This window comes from Haliotis asinina, chromosome 13, assembly GCF_037392515.1.
Source record: "Haliotis asinina isolate JCU_RB_2024 chromosome 13, JCU_Hal_asi_v2, whole genome shotgun sequence".
In the NCBI taxonomy this organism is placed as follows: domain Eukaryota; kingdom Metazoa; phylum Mollusca; class Gastropoda; order Lepetellida; family Haliotidae; genus Haliotis; species Haliotis asinina.
In genome coordinates this window covers 38,714,202-38,731,558 of record NC_090292.1, presented here as the reverse complement: position 1 = coordinate 38,731,558, position 17,357 = coordinate 38,714,202, and the positions used below count along the sequence as shown (strand labels likewise).

The 17,357-nt window shown below is 43.4% G+C and overlaps 1 protein-coding gene across 2 annotated transcripts in view; it reads right to left on the bottom strand.

The window, feature by feature from the left end:
- The window catches only part of LOC137259855 (uncharacterized), a 29,765-nt gene extending 24,208 nt beyond the window's left edge, over window positions 1–5,557 (bottom strand). Inside the window, exon 1 of one of the 2 annotated variants that reach the window (XM_067797483.1) lies at window positions 5,339–5,557. The gene's annotated coding sequence lies outside the window, so the exon portion shown is untranslated. Of the gene's footprint in view, window positions 1–4,455; window positions 4,848–5,338 lie in introns of those variants that run through there. The other variant, XM_067797485.1, reaches the window with a different exon arrangement.
- Window positions 5,558–17,357: the final 11,800 nt, after the last annotated feature.

Here is a 17,357-nt window from a genome sequence, read left to right as displayed (position 1 = left end):
CGCTACCACGACAACATAGTTTGGTGGTACCAGTATCAGGTGAATCAAGTATGCATGACGCTATCACGACAACATAGTTTGGTGGTACCAGTATCAAGTGAATCAAGTATGCATGGCACTTATCATGACAACATAGTTTGGTGGTACCAGTATCAGGTGAATCAAGTATGCATGACGCTACCACGACAACATAGTTTGGTGGTACCAGTATCAGGTGAATCAAGTATGCATGACGCTACCACGACAACATAGTTTGGTGGTACCAGTATCAGGTGAATCAAGTATGCATGACGCTACCACGACAACATAGTTTGGTGGTACCAGTATCAGGTGAATCAAGTATGCATGACGCTATCACGACAACATAGTTTGGTGGTACCAGTATCAAGTGAATCAAGTATGCATGGCACTTATCACGACAACATAGTTTGGTGGTACCAGTATCAGGTGAGTCAAGCATGGATGACACTATCACGACAACATAGTTTGGTGGTACCAGTATCAGGTGAATCAAGTATGCATGGCACTTATCACGACAACATGGTTTGGTGGTACCAGTATCAGGTGAATCAAGTATGCATGACACTATCACGACAACATAGTTTGGTGGTACCAGTATCAAGTGAATCAAGTATGCATGACGCTATCACGACAACATAGTTTGGTGATACCAGTATCAGGTGAATCAAGTATGCATGGCACTTATCACGACAACATAGTTTGGTGGTACCAGTATCAGGTGAATCAAGTATGCATGACGCTATCACGACAACATAGTTTGGTGGTACCAGTATCAGGTGAATCAAGTATGCATGACGCTACCACGACAACATAGTTTGGTGGCACCAGTATCAGGTGAATCAAGTATGCATGACGCTATCACGACAACATAGTTTGGTGGTACCAGTATCAGGTGAATCAAGTATGCATGACGCTACCACGACAACATAGTTTGGTGGTACCAGTATCAGGTGAATCAAGTATGCATGACGCTACCACGACAACATAGTTTGGTGGTACCAGTATCAGGTGAATCAAGTATGCATGACGCTATCACGACAACATAGTTTGGTGGCACCAGTATCAGGTGAATCAAGTATGCATGACACTTATCACGACAACATAGTTTGGTGGCACCAGTATCAGGTGAATCAAGTATGCATGACGCTATCACGACAACATAGTTTGGTGGCACCAGTATCAGGTGAATCAAGTATGCATGACGCTATCACGACAACATAGTTTGGTGGTACCAGTATCAGGTGAATCAAGTATGCATGACGCTACCACGACAACATAGTTTGGTGGTTCCAGTATCAGGTGAGCTGAGGACAGCGCCTATCCGTTGTTTAACGACACACCGACTCCCCCTATGTTCCTACAGTAAATACATGGATTGTCCTTTCAGATCCCTAGATGAACTCCACAAGCCCTTCACACGCCTCGTGGTCAGCACGATCACATTGTGAATGTATTAAACCTATCCATGGTAAACATATTTCAATAGTGGGCGATATATTGTAGATAAACACTTTCTCCACCGTGTGTGCCAGTAAGAAATCCCGTTAGCTGCTAGTGTTTGATAACACAAAGTAACATGATACCGTTACTCATGCAGGAATCCAGACTATGTATTACTCAAATACTTGTTAGCTGCTATATAGATTTACGGACACATTGCGGGGTTACACATAGGACGTCATATATCATGGGCGGGTACCGGTTAATCAATTCGTTTCTAGACTAAACACGAGAATGAACTGGAAATGTGATACTTTACAAAGCGGTTGTAATTGGGTTTCCTTGAACTATGGCAGTATTCGATACCTGGGGTGTGATGTTACACCGCTCTTGCCACGTGGCAGACAACGTCATTGACCGACTGGAGATGTCGATGTTGTGCAGCTCTGAACGGTGTTCATGTACATTGCAGTCGATTTATCCACTGTGAGGGGAAAGGACAAGGAGACAGAGACAGTGAATCCTCCATGTGGCATGGTGATGACGTGAAGAGAGGTACAGATTGATAGTGGTCGGCAGTCACCATGATGGTCATTCCCTCACACATGCATACGCGCACGCACGCACGCACGCACGCACGCACATATGATTCTGCAGGTGTATAAGCAGTGAATACAGAAATGAAGTGTCTAGATATTTCTTTACTGGCTCTTCAGGTGCACAATGAAAACTATGCCCACGCCTTGTTTTTTTACATCTCTCAGTGGGGTTGGTTTGGTTGGTCTTCATATCTCTACACAGACATACATCCTATACTGGTTATGGGCGGAAGGCTCACAATGTTACACTGCCCCGTAAATCTATCTGTGTTAGATATGACGCTCTGGTCATAATCGCAAGTCAGTACAAAGGTGAAGGTAGGCTCTCTGGCCCGTACATGGTATTACGATATATCGGTGTTCTTCACACAATCCGAAAAAACGTCTGCATTTTAGATCTGATACTAAACGCCAGTTACCCGTTCTCGTAAGCAACATACCTGATTTTCTTCGTGAGCAGGTTTACATCAATGCATTACAATATTACCCCTCGTATATGGCAGGCGTGTCTACTGCAGACAAGCCCTTACCTCGAGTGACTGTAAGCATGCTCATTCCACTGGTATACTGTAACCAAGAACATCACACCTGTGTTTACTATAAGCTTTACATTACACCTTTGTATACTGTAACAAAGAATGTCACACCCATGTACTGTAACCAGTATCACCACACCTGTATACTGTAACAAAAATATTGCATATCTGTGTACTGCAACCAAGTACCCGTGTTTACTGTAAGTAAGAACATTGCACCTGCGTATATTGTAACAAAGAACATCACACCAGTGTACTGCAAGCAAGAGCGTGACACCTGTGCATTGTAACAAAGAGCATCACACCCGTGTACTGTAATACAAATATTGCACCTTTGTATACTGTGACAGAGATCCCATTTGTGTACTGTAACCCAAATCATCGCACCTGTCTACAGTAAACAAAACCATGACACTTGCCTACTGCAACCAAAAACATCACATCTGTGTACTGAGAACATCACACCTGAGTGCAGTAAAAACAAACATCGCATAAAAACACACATCGTGTGTGCAGTAACAAAGATCCCATTTGTATTCTGTAACCAAAAACATCGCATTTGTGTTCAGTAACAAAGAAGATCACATCTGTATTCTGTTTTCCTACGTCTCATCTGTATACTGCAGCACAAGCACCAAACGTAGTTTCTTTGTAACCAGGCACATTAGATATCTACAACGTTAGCTAGAAAACATATGAATGACATTGTACATATTTTTTAAGGATTTTCTCCAACCCAATTTGTCAGCATGTTTATTTGTAACAACACCACGCGTTGAGACTGACAAGTGTTGTGAAAAGTTTGAAAAGAAGTCTGGTGTAACTAAGTGGAGAATGTGTAGTTGGTGTCTATGGGGGAAATATCAACGTCCAGTAGTACGTCATTGCTAGTAGTGAAAACCGCTCTGTCTTCACACCAACACGCGGTCAGGACGGGAACACAAGCACGCACCTTCCATAAGGCGATAATTACTGTGTTATTAGCATAAACGGTATAGCATAAATATTTAAGCCGACGGCATGAGCGGCAGAATGTAACTAGACACAGGTGGAAGTGATCACTGTTGGTGTACTGGATGTGCATACCAGGCGGACACATATGGAATATGAATAAACACCGACAGATTCATAGGAGGCGATTCTCTTGAAACGAGGAAGTCATCTGTGGCGTCGAGCCCAGTACGAGACGTGCACGTGAACACGGACTGACGGAAACCAGTAGTTACTTTTTGTATTAAAACACATTGAAAAACTAGGTGAAGAAAACGCCGATCTGTTGTGGAGTACACCTGCAGACACAGTAAAACGACCCGCATCCCTGATGGTAATCTGTTTCAGACTCAAAGAACAACATTGCCCTAGATTTCCTCAGAATGTGAACTTCTGGTCTCCTCGGTGCCCCTTTTCATTTTAAAATGGGTTTGTTTGTTGCTGTGAAAATGTATATGTTGTGAGACTAAGCGCTAGCCTACCCTGATGGCTGTAGTGTATGTGCAACTATCAGCGTGATTGCTAAGATAGCGATATCTCTGATAGGTGTACACCTAACAGTGATTATCGACAGTTTGCACACACACTCGCTGAATGCAACCCTACTAGTGTTCTGACCCCCCTCCCAAACCCCTCCCAATCCCGCCATGGGACTCCGCCTGGGGGGTGGGGTGGAGGGGGGGGGGGGTGTCGCGGGGGTGTCCAGGCGAGGTATATGACACTCACTAAGGTTCTTAAAAATCTATATATGATATGTTTACACACACGTTTCTACATGGCTAAAATAAACAAATACGTTTTTATTAAAAACTCCCACCTAATACTACATGTAGATGAATAGTTTAGTACAGCGATAAGATTTAACTTACGCACTTGAAGGTTGACATTTTGTCATGAACCGTTGCTTGAAGTGCACATAGATCTTGGCATATGATATATTTAACTACATGCTGTCGTGGCTACAAAATGCACAATGGCTTCCTTCTGTCTCTGTCATTATCAGCTCTTTGCGATATCAGATACTGTTCGAGCTGACACATCTGTGATGATCGGAATGTCCTCACAGGTCAGTTAACCACTGCATCATGTCACGTATCACATACACTCCCAAGGAAATCAACACTCTATTTTCAGGCTAAAAGCAACTATATACGTTGTCCTCCATTCATGTCTCAACGACTTGCATTCAAGGCACTCCATCGCGTGCTCGTCTGAACCCAGTCGTATGATATTATTATCGGCAAGCAGGCTGGAAGTATGTGGCTATAGTTATGTGAAGCTATTAAACCGTATGACATGGCTATTGGGCAAGTACTGTGAAATCCTACACCTGCGTTTCTTGTAATTGACATTGTTAATGAGGGCGGCGTACAGCCATGCCAGGTGGACGCATGGCGGTTGGAGCGATCAATGTCTTAAACGTACACAAGGGTCTCACAAAACATAAGTCATTGTTAATTCACAAAGTTGTACAACATACACCTACTGTCGTTGTTGTAGATATTGATCGCCTGAACACAACACTTAGTCTGTATAACTTTAGAGATACCGCTACAAGTGCTATGATCTATGTTCAGTCGCATACTATTCTGGGTATTTAAGAAAAATGACTTCATCACGTGTGTGTATGTACACCTCTTTCACTATCGTTTTCTATCACTTGTAGATAGAGCAGCTTTTTAAACATCACCGATGTTTGAAAACTGAGAAATTATATCGTCTTTGATCATTAACTATAGTGAAAACACTCACCTGCAAATCTTGAGTCTGCAGACCAATAAGCAGTGCTGTAGGCTCGACTTATTTCTGCACCGTTATCCCGGAAGACAGGTGTGTCTTCAGCCGTTATATCTACTAAGCAAGTAAATTCAACGCTTGTTTACTCTCGGACCGCTAGAAATCACTGAGCGATAGGTAACACCGGCGAGAGGCCTTTGCGGACAAACGTGTTCGTTCTTGCAGGCTAGTTGTCAATTTAGATTTACCCAGCTTGATTACCTATGGACACGAATCTGTGTTCGTTCTTTGGAGCCGATTGTCATTTTTAATTACTCCAGTGGGTAAGGGATGTAGAATTACTGAAGTTATTCCCAGTGTATATTATTTTATGTTGCGGTCATATACCGGCGTGTAAGTAACGGTGAAACTGTATACACAGACCTTGGTAATTTGATACGGGGATCTCAGTTTGTTGAATGCGACTTTCGTATAGTTAATACAAACACTGAGGGTGACGCATGTCGACATGGTGTTATTGTTTAATCTGACGTTGGCAGACCCCAGCAATATTCACATACATTCACATTGTTAAGTTTGGCTTTACTGTTGACGAAGTCTGGACAAAGCAGACACCTCGTTGAATATTGCATGACCTCAGATTACCTCAATAACCTCCTGAGGTGTGAAAAAATGCAGTTATTGACCCGTATCTTATTGAAAACATATGAGATATAACGTCACTGTGTTGTAGGCGAGACTGTCGCGTGGTGAACGTTGTCGCACACTCAACTACGGAATCCTATAAGGGACAATGTCTCTTGTCACACTTTGCTTAATTTTGTCACTTTTTGCTTGTTTTTGTAAGGGCGACAAAGCCACAATGTTAGGTTCCACGGAATGTGCAACAGTGATTGCAGGCAGTGTTTTCAATACTCTACTTTACCAGCTGGCCATCAAGGCCTGCTGCTACCTGCAGGCTTTAAAATCTACAGGCCCTGAATGATTTCTGCAGGCCCATTTTGTTAAAGTTAAACCAGTAAAACCAAAATGGACTACACAGAACTCAGTTTCACGGTGTTCCTACACACTCAGGCGAAGTCTCTGAAACACAGAAACGAAACATGATGACTCTTGAATGATTCCCGAACGTTGATAAAGGAAACGAGGGCAAACATTCCAGTTGAAACATAACTGACAGATAATGCACGGAAGGCCATAAAGGTCTGCACATATTTGAAACTGATAGCCGATTAAATAACAACCAGCGCTGGGCCTAAGGGCCAACGATTATTTCGAACGCTGACTGAAGGTGAACTTGCCTTGATGTGTCTTCTCTGCTGCTGATGTCAACGTTGGTGGCTGGGGTGGTGCTGGGAACGTCACACGTCGCTTACGAAGATAGTATTTATGCTTCCCTGAATGGCTGAGGGTGTCCAAGCACAGACTCATCGGGATGTTGACACGACGGCGAAATTTTATTCAGGTGAAATTGCGTAAACAACGTGTTAAATTAAAGATTGTGAGGCTGGTATAATATTATCCTTTGTGCGCTTTTGGTCGTAGTTTATACTAGTATCTTCAGAGTGTTTAGTGTGATAAGTGTAGTATATACACATATCGGTCAAAAGTGTAAGTTTGTGAGTGAGTTGGGTTTGGACCACCTTTAGAAAATATCTCAGCAATATCACAACACGGGACTCCAGAAATGGAGGAACTGGGGATCGAATCCGGCGTGGCGGGCGAACACTTTAACCACTAGGCTATCCCACCGCTCCATAAGGTATATGTACTAATAAACGTACAGTCAAACGAAGGAGACCCGAAATCGAGTACGACATGAGGCGCAACAAACGTAAGCCAACTGTGTACCACCCATTCAATTATTTACGAGGTCGGGGGGATTTAGGATTGAGTTTAAATGTTTCTAATAAAACGGATGAATAAAGAAAATCGACCGTCCGTGTCCAGCGTTATGACATATTGAAGACTGAAGACTGGGCTATACACTGCCTCATTGTACCTCCACAGTAGACATGCATATGTATAGGGGATTTCCCGTGTTTCCAGTGTTTCAGCAAGTGTTTGCTCTCTCGGACATAGAGACACACAGCGACTACCACAAGAGTCTGTCAGTTACCCTGACCACAACTACACACTGCAGATTGGCAACCGTTTGTCGTTACTGACAACTGTGTCACATATTTGATATATGACCTCTGGCCTTTGTCGAGATACAAGCAAAGATAAGAAGCACCTCAGATTTGCTGGATTCAAGTGAGCATTTTGAAGTGTGGACATTGTGTCCCGGTCAAGTGTCTGTAGGGGTATGTAATATACGATCTGGTGTACAGCTCATACCTCCATGACAGGTACCTCACTAACATTAGAAGTTGTTTGTTCACAGGTCAAGGGGGCTACATGGTTTCATGTACCATCTATGTTAGTTTGTGATCCCCAAGCCCAAGCCGAACAACTCAATGTAAATTTTGAACTGTTTCAACCACGGGTATTGGATCATTATAAGGAATACCGAAAATAGGCAATACCCCAAACACTACTAAACACGAAGTACCCCACTTCAGTATTTCCAGATGGTAACATAGAAAATGTTTCTCTATATGGTGAATGTTTGAATGTGTGACCTATTATTGTAGCATGTCGAACCTGGAAGTAGATCATATATACCCCTCAACGAAATACTTCCTTGATGTGGTACTAGTATTTGGGAAGGTGGACGAGATAAGTGTAGCAACAAAACCATCGACATTTCCACACTTGCATCTATATATTGATCCTGCCTCACATATAAATGTTGCTCAGGCAATCAATGTAACCTGCTTTTAAAAGCGAGGACTTTTTCTGTGTTACCCGCTGTAATGCTGAACTGTTGGTACGTTGTTTCTGTTGGCTCAGGGAATGTGGACACGCATTGAAGGTGCAGTGTACATAAACCCATGGGGTCCGAGGGACCACTGAACAACGTATTTGTTTTTCAATGTTAATTCTGAAGTGTTTGAAGCACGGGTACAAATGTTTCGTTAGCCATCGATGGATTTTGCAAACAAGAAAAACAGATTTAGAGTTATCTCGCTTCCATCGCTTTGCATTCGCAAAACATCAGTACTTTCTGCTCATCATACGTGATTCTATGTTATTCGAGATAAAGTATTACTACCATGGAGTACTAAATGAGTTCGGCATTCCCAGCAAAGTACATAGGAAATGTTCCTCGCTTTTAATTGGGGTACATTGAAAATGGTAGAAGAGCGCTCAACCAATCAGAAATATAATATACACCGAAGTAACCCTACAGGTTTTCATAGTTGTCAGGTCACGCTGAACTGAAGCATAATGCGCACATGACGTTGTGTACTGAGACTTTCTAAGATGCTTCGGGGAAAAATCAAAGGCACCGACAGTACTTTATCAAACGATGTACACTTTTTACATTATGTCACAATGTATTGGCGACACTACGCCATCCTTGACTGCCCCCTCGTAATCGATGCACGTCAGTTGTCATCACCTCCTACAGCCTCGTATGTATGTGTGTGTATGTGTGTGCGTGTGTGTGTGTGCATGTGTGTGTATGCATGTATGAGTTTAGAAAATTGAAATGCTTTTGTTTGTGAAAAGGAGAAAGTTCAACGAGGTCATCAACAAAAAGCCATTGGACGTCTGCACAATCTCCAGTTTGCCTTTCAGTAAATGTATTCATAGTGTTCAAGTCAGCCTTTGTTTCTGCTTGTATCGTTGCTGCAAAACGAACAGTCCACCACATCCAACATTTTATGGCCGCATCACAAAAGCGTCTGTTAGGCGGATTCTCAGATGTCTCGTGCTTTCTGAAGGAGTGCAGTCTTTAATGAGTCGGGCTGTGTCACACAGATACTGTAGCTTCTCGGAGAGTGGCTGCTTATCAAGAAACAGTTACTTCTGATAATTCAGTGACAAGTTTTACTGTTGTTAGAGTGATAATCGATCAACAATGACTGTCCGAAAACTTTGCGATACTTTGACCAGGAGTGTTGACATGCTTAGACCAGGACTGTGAGTGTTGATATGCTTAGACCAGGACTGTGAGTGTTGATATGCTTAGACCAGGACTGTGAGTGTTGACATGCTTAGACCAGGACTGTGAGTGTTGACGTGCTTAGACCAGGACTGTGAGTGTTGACATGCTTAGACCAGGACTGTGAGTGTTGATATGCTTAGACCAGGACTGTGAGTGTTGACATGCTTAGACCAGGACTGTGAGTGTTGATATACTTTGACCAGGACTGTGAGTGTTGATGTACTTTGACCAGGACTGTGAGTGTTGACGTGCTTAGACCAGGACTGTGAGTGTTGATATGCTTAGACCAGGACTGTGAGTGTTGACATGCTTAGACAAGGACTGTGAGTGTTGACGTGCTTAGACCAGGACTGTGAGTGTTGATATACTTTGACCAGGACTGTGAGTGTTGATGTACTTTGACCAGGACTGTGAGTGTTGACGTGCTTAGACCAGGACTGTGAGTGTTGACATGCTTAGACCAGGACTGTGAGTGTTGACGTGCTTAGACCAGGACTGTGAGTGTTGATATACTTTGACCAGGACTGTGAGTGTTGATGTACTTTGACCAGGACTGTGAGTGTTGACGTGCTTAGACCAGGACTGTGAGTGTTGACATGCTTAGACCAGGACTGTGAGTGTTGATATACTTTGACCAGGACTGTGAGTGTTGACATGCTTAGACCAGGACTGTGAGTGTTGACGTGCTTAGACCAGGACTGTGAGTGTTGACATGCTTAGACCAGGACTGTGAGTGTTGACATGCTTAGACCAGGACTGTGAGTGTTGACATGCTTAGACCAGGACTGTGAGTGTTGACATGCTTAGACCAGGACTGTGAGTGTTGATATGCTTAGACCAGGACTGTGAGTGTTGACATGCTTAGACCAGGACTGTGAGTGTTGATATACTTTGACCAGGACTGTGAGTGTTGATATACTTTGACCAGGACTGTGAGTGTTGATATACTTTGACCAGAACTGTGAGTGTTGATATACTTTGACCAGGACTGTGAGTGTTGATATGCTTTGACCAGAACTGTGAGTGTTGATATACTTTGACCAGAACTGTGAGTGTTGATATACTTTGACCAGGACTGTGAGTGTTGATATACTTTGACCAGGACTGTGAGTGTTGATATACTTTGACCAGGACTGTGAGTGTTGATATACTTTGACCAGGACTGTGAGTGTTGATATACTTTGACCAGGACTGTGAGTGTTGATATACTTTGACCAGAACTGTGAGTGTTGATATACTTTGACCAGAACTGTGAGTGTTGATATACTTTGACCAGGACTGTGAGTGTTGATATACTTTGACCAGGACTGTGAGTGTTGATATACTTTGACCAGAACTGTGAGTGTTGATATACTTTGACCAGAACTGTGAGTGTTGATATGCTTTGACCAGGACTGTTCATATGATATCGAAACATAATTTCATTACCCTATTGAGGAAATGACTTACTTTTCAGCCGATTAGAATTGTCTCGTGTGAAAGCGAAAATAGTGAAAGTGAAAGCACCACAAACAAATGGGTTACAGTGGTCCTTGTTCCAATTCCTTGTTTTATAGGAAAATGGTATTTACAAATGAAATTTAACCTTATACTTAACACCGTATTTCTGTATTATATGTCGAGGTTTAGGCAGTGAAAGCTCGTAAAAGAAGAAGTGTAGTATTGCAACATACAAACGCTTAGAAGTATCAAATCCAGCTGACTAATATTTGTGTATCCAGTTAAATGAATTATTCTAAAAGGGTTAGACTGAGGTTGCGCAATAGGACGGAACCAGTAAACAGGATACGAGACTGTTCTGTAATCAATGTTTTGACTTGCTTTGACCAGGACTGAGTCGTGGTGTACTTTGATAGGGGTCAAACGAATCTTGATTTTAAACTCATGGACCAAAAAAGCGAGCATTTTGAATTTTTGGCAAAGTTCTTAGTGCAGAGACAGGGGCATCCAGATGTTCGAGAAGCATGTGCACAAGTGCAAAGTTTTTGATTCAGTAACCTGTGCTGTGCTGTCTTCATTCTGTCTCGCACAGTATTTTATGTTTATTAGTTTTCGAGTTAGGTTGCAATTCATCGGTCCGCTTTTGAGCCAGACGGGCAACAGTAAGTGGGAACTTGAAGGCTCAGAGAATCAAACATCGTGGTTATACCATTTCTCCACCAGCAACAACACTTCTGCAGCACGATAGCGGTAAGCCCCCACCCAGATTGTATCACCTATTGCAGCACGGCTCCCTTGGGAGCTGCATTCGCCGCCTTACACGCGCATCCTGCACGTCATTGGATTGCGGGACCCTTGCGCGTCACGTAGAATTTTTCCGTTTCTTTTTTGGCAAATTTATAGCCCAGCAATTAAGGTTTCCGTGATTTTAGGCCTTCTGAATTTCTTCCACAGGAGTCTCGGTGGAAGACTTTTCTTCCACCCAGCCTCCGGTGGAAGTCGCTCGCGCCATTGTATTTTGGAAGCCTTTTACTTTGTGATATCTATGCATGTTATACATGGTTGGAAACCCGATCCAACGCTCTCTCCAAAAATGCAAACGTGATTCTAATGGTGCCCCTGGTAACCAGTCCAGATTGAATCTCCGACATGATGGTTTGTGTAATTTTGTTGAACTTCAATTCTTCTATATCACAGTAGTCATCATGCCACCATAGTCCGGTCATGATGTAATGGCAACCACTCTTACGATTCACCTTAGAAAATGCATTTCTATGCTGCGTTTGAAAGCCAGTTAAAGCGTGTGTCAGACAGTGTATAAAACGCACACGTTGCGCATTTAGTGGTGGAGCTACATGGGTATTAATGTGCGAAATGCAACAAATACCGCAGGTGATATAGATTGGCGGAATTTACATGAATCTGTTCACCGGCTATACCGGCGTCGTTAATATTTACAACTACAAAGCATTTGCAAGGGGATTCATGTGGGATTCTGGAAATGTGCAACATGCTGGTGTGCAACATTAGACATTCGCTCTACACAGGAATCAATATACGTGACAGAGCTAAAGTTGCAACGAAATGGAATGAAGCCATAGAAGCAACGCCTGTGGTCTTAATATATAAACTTTTACGGTGGTGGAAAGCCCTTGAAAGTGCGGTTCTGCCAAGGTGTAATGTGCATTCGAGTCGCGTCTGAGAGTCAAGCAATGCGCGCCATTATGTAAATGCATTTGCGCCAATGGCGGGTAAAGTAGTCGGGGATCCGGCGCTCGTCTCCCGTCAGTGTTACGGCAGCTATAATTTCACGATCCACCATCCAAAATTTAATGTTTAACATGCATCTGAAAGCCCTTGAAAGTGCGGCTCTGCCAAATTATAACGGGCGTTCGAGGAACATGAGATAATCAGGCAATGCGCGTCATTACGTAACTGTTCTTGTGCGACTGGTAGGTAAAAACGGAGATCTGGCGCGTACCTTCCGCCAGCTATTATTTCATTATCCTTCATCCAAAATGAAAGATTTAAAATGCATCGGAAAGCCCTTGAAAGTGCGGTTGTGCCAAGGTGTGACGTATATTCGTGTCACCTCAGACAGTCAAGCCATGCGCGTCATTATGCAACTGCTGATGGCGGGTAAAGTCGGGGGTCTGGCGCACGTGTCCCGTCAGTGTTACGGCACCTATAATTTCACGATCAATCATCCAACATTTAATGTTTCAAACGCACCTGAAAGCCCTTGAAAGTGCGTCTATGCCAGGTTATAATATGCATTCAAGGAACGTCTTTTAATCAAGGAATGCGCGGCATTATGTAACTGTACTTGTGCGTGTGGCTGGTAGAATTGGGGATCTGGCGCGCATCTTTCCTCAGCTGTTACTTCAGCATCAGAAACCAATGGTGTAAAAGGGGTCGGTAATACCTTGACAATGTGGATGTGCCAAGGTATACTGTGCATTCGAATAAACGTTCCCTTATGTAACGACGCGCATCAAACAGACAAGATGGCGCCATGCTCTGACAACTGTAACTTATCACAAAGGCCGCCTCTGTCTGGCCACTTAGTTACTGAGTTGCGTTCGCAACTCCTTATCATCATTATTTTCATAACTTCTTTCAGATCTGTCCGCATGGACTGATTGTATATACTAGGAGTACACGTTCTTCTCTACCTTCCTGTAAACTTAATTACTACGTGATTAGCTGCATATCACTCGTCTGTGTTCACATCTTCGTACCCTGGAGATGCTATTTATCAGCAATTGTAATTTCGTCACCTGCCTTGCTCTTTTATGGTTATAATCACTCAGCTTGGGTCACTTCCTTTTGACATGCCGCTACTTTGTGATTTTAAACCTCGTCGCCCCACTGACTTCAACTTTGCGTATAAAATTCCTTTGGCATGTGCAATTCACACCTTTTGGCATGCTCTTGCCCCTCCAAATGGACATCACGCATGGAATGGAGATGGACAATTTCCAGTTTCCTCCTCCCCCGTAGAAACATCCGGCTTGGCCACGTGAACTTCATCTAAACCATCCCATTGGTTGTCTGACCGCGACATGGTAATATAAGGGAATGCATGTCACTGCAATTTCATCATCACAGACCAAGTGTCTTAGTGGATCACTACCAGTCAGCGCTGGCAATCACCATTGGCAAGTGAACTTTACTTTTATTTCTTCTCGTTTGTTCTTAATTTCTGCATTTTTCAGTCATTTACGTTGCTCACTTTATCAAACTGATACTCAACATTACTAGGTTTATTCCCTAAATAGACATATCGTATAAGCAGTTTATTTCTTAATTTGTCCAGGACTGTGACATCCAGACCAATCATTCCCAGAAAGTAAGTGTCCCAGCACTATCATCAAGTATGCCTTCCACAAACATTTCGGTCGTTTGTCAAAAGTGTAAAACATATTACAAAGGCATCGCGCATTTAAAGCAATGTTATCCTGGTAGTTCTACTCCTGGTCTACACGCCATACACGCCCAAAATCGCCGCCGTAGCGAGTCCTATACTGCTACACAGCTGGTGTCAATGTCGGCTCTATTGGCATTTTGTGGCACATACAGTGTCAACAAAAATCAAATCCCTGATTACATCAGGGTACTTAAACACTTTGGCCACACAATTCAAGGACAGGACGCATCTGCAGCCTCTCCTTCAACTAGTAATCCAATGCCGAGTACCAGTGCTGGTTTAACTGGGTCTACCAGAAGTGGTACTCGGTATAATTACAAACAAAACACAGTCAGGGCTAATCTTACAAACACTGGCTTATACGATAGGTTCCCTGAAAGTGAGCCGACACTTTCAGGGTTTTATCAATATTTAACCAATATTCTTAAAAAAGCAGGGCGTAATGCTGGTGACACGTGTCGCCGCGTTTCTAAGTTTTTCTATTATATCCAAAAACATGTTTTCCCAAATAGTAATATGGCTTGTATCAACTTTGATATATTTGAGCATGTAGATGAAATTCATTATTTTAACACGGTCCTTTCACAAAATGGGGTATCTGCAGGTGGCATTAAAAATTACATGTCAGCTGTCAAATCCTTTCTCAGCTACTGCCAAACGTACGTTCAAATGTCCCCAAGGGTTTTCGATAATTTGCGTAGGTTTACAAGTGCTACGCATTGTTCATATACAGGTGTCTCTAGCCAGTATAAACGCGAAGAGGTCCGTAAATCTGTTACAGAATTCAGAGATGAAACCAAACAACCGCCGCCCATTTCCGTTGTTCAAAAGGGGTACACCGATCCTGCAACCAGACAAGAGGTGAGGGACATCCTGGACCGGGCCAAGGCAGATCAACTTCCATCTGAGGACGATCAGCGCCTGGTGATGCGGTACTTGTCTTGTGGGATAATTCAACTTGGACATGCCCAAAGACCTTCAGTGCCGTCGTGTATGAAGTTGGCAGATTTCAATAAGGCACGGTGTGTTGCCGGGAGGTACCAACTTTCTTTCATGGACCACAAGACGTCCATGAGCTTCCTGGTCACCCTAAGCTTGTCCAAAGAGGATTACGACATGTTCAGGGATTACCGTCAATATGTACGTGGTGACATGCCTGAAGATGCTCTACCGGACAAATCGCCTTTCTTCAGGAGAGTGGACGGCACTGAAGTGGGGAATATGTGTCTCGAGTTGGCCCGCTATCAGAGGACAAGAGGTTTCCTTAAACCCAACTTCGAAAACGAACGGAGGACATTTACGGCCACGGATGTTCGGAAAGCTTTGGAGACTGAAGTGGCAAGGCAGCATCCCGATGATGCTGCAAAACGTAAGATGGCCAGTGACTATCTTGCACATGGCCAAAAGACTGTCAGTAGGTACTACGCTAAGAAGACTCCCTTACAGGCTGCTAGTGAGTGTGCTTTTGTGCAAGATGTTATCCAACAAGCAGCGGGTACATCGAACGCTGAGGAATCTGCATCGGCGTCAGTTCCAACAGATTCCTCCAGCCAGCTCCAGCCCCAGCCCCAACACCTTGAAGGTAGGGGGAAGGGAAAAGGGAAAAGCAAAGGAAAAGGCAAGCTCATAAAGCCCCAAAGGTGAGAAACAAGTAGATGAAAGTGAAAGTAGACCGGAAAGTTGATAAAGCCAAAACCGTAGGATAGAAGTAGTAGGTTATAGCCTGTAATTCCATAACCTTATGTCAGTTTCGACCCATTAGGTTTATACAGCAGTAGTAAAGGGGTTCGCTGTTCGAACTTGCTGTTGTGGGAATGGTGCAGGAAAAGCCACATGACACTAGACCAGAGAGTAGATCAAACCAAAACCGTAGGATAGAAGTAGCAGGTTATAGCCTGTAATTCCATAACCTAATGTCAGTTTCGACCCATTAGGTTTATACAGCAGTAGTAGAGGGGTTCGCTGTTCGAACTTGCTGTTGTGGGAATGGTGCAGGAGAAGAAAAATGGCACTCTTAAATGAGCAACCTCCACGTGGTGACTGCTGGTTAACACAAATAGCTCATAATGTATTTGGTTCAGTTATACAATTCTTTATGTATCTAATGTGTTATGTCTTTTTCAGATATATTTTTCTATATCCGTTCTGCGCTATATAAGTCATTTCAAATGCAATGCAATGTTTCGTTCATGTGGTTTCGCAAAAGTCTATTTCATGATATATTTGGTTCAAACATACCATTCTTTATATATCTAACATAGTATATCTTTTTCAGCTATATTTTCTTTCTAGCAAAGATGCTAGGCATGTCCGTAGGTAATGCCGCTTGTCCGTTCCGTCGCAACGGCGCCGGTAGCGGAAGTAGACTTTCGTTCTAATTTCGTTATCCCTCATTGGATTTCTAATATCTATGATTCATTTGAAAGGTCTCTTCATGGGGTTTCTGGCGATGCATAACATGCACGTCTGCAATGCTGTGCACAGCTGCAACCGTCTGCATATAGTGCCGCTTTTCTATCCGGCTTGACTTCCGCCGCCGACTCATGTCGACCCCGCCAATAACCCCTTATGGTATCTCTCTCCTTTCGAAGATCCCTAACATCTACAGTGCATGTGAAAGCCCATGCAAATGGGCTTCAAGACGATGTACGACATGCCCATGTGCACTGGCATGGCAAGCTACATACGTCTGCGTGTCATGCCGCGTGTCCCGTGCGTCGCGAACGCCATCAGTGCGTTATTTCTTGGTTAATCATGTGTACATGTCTGATGCGACTTTCAGTATCTTATAGTCATTAGAAAGAGCATTTCAATTCGCTTCTGGTGGTGTATGGCATGTGCATGTGCGACGTTGAGCAAAGATGCTAGGCATGTCCGTAGGTGATGCCGCTTGTCCGTTCCGTCGCAGCGGCGCCGGTAGCGGAAGTAGACTTTCGTTCTAATTTCGTTATCCCTCATTGGATTTCTAATATCTATGATTCATTTGAAAGGTCTTTTCATGGGGTTTCTAGTGATGTATAACATGCACATCTGCAATGTTGTGTATAGCTGTCCGTATGTAATGCCGCATGTTAGTTCCGTCGCAACGGCGCCGTTAGCGGAAGTAG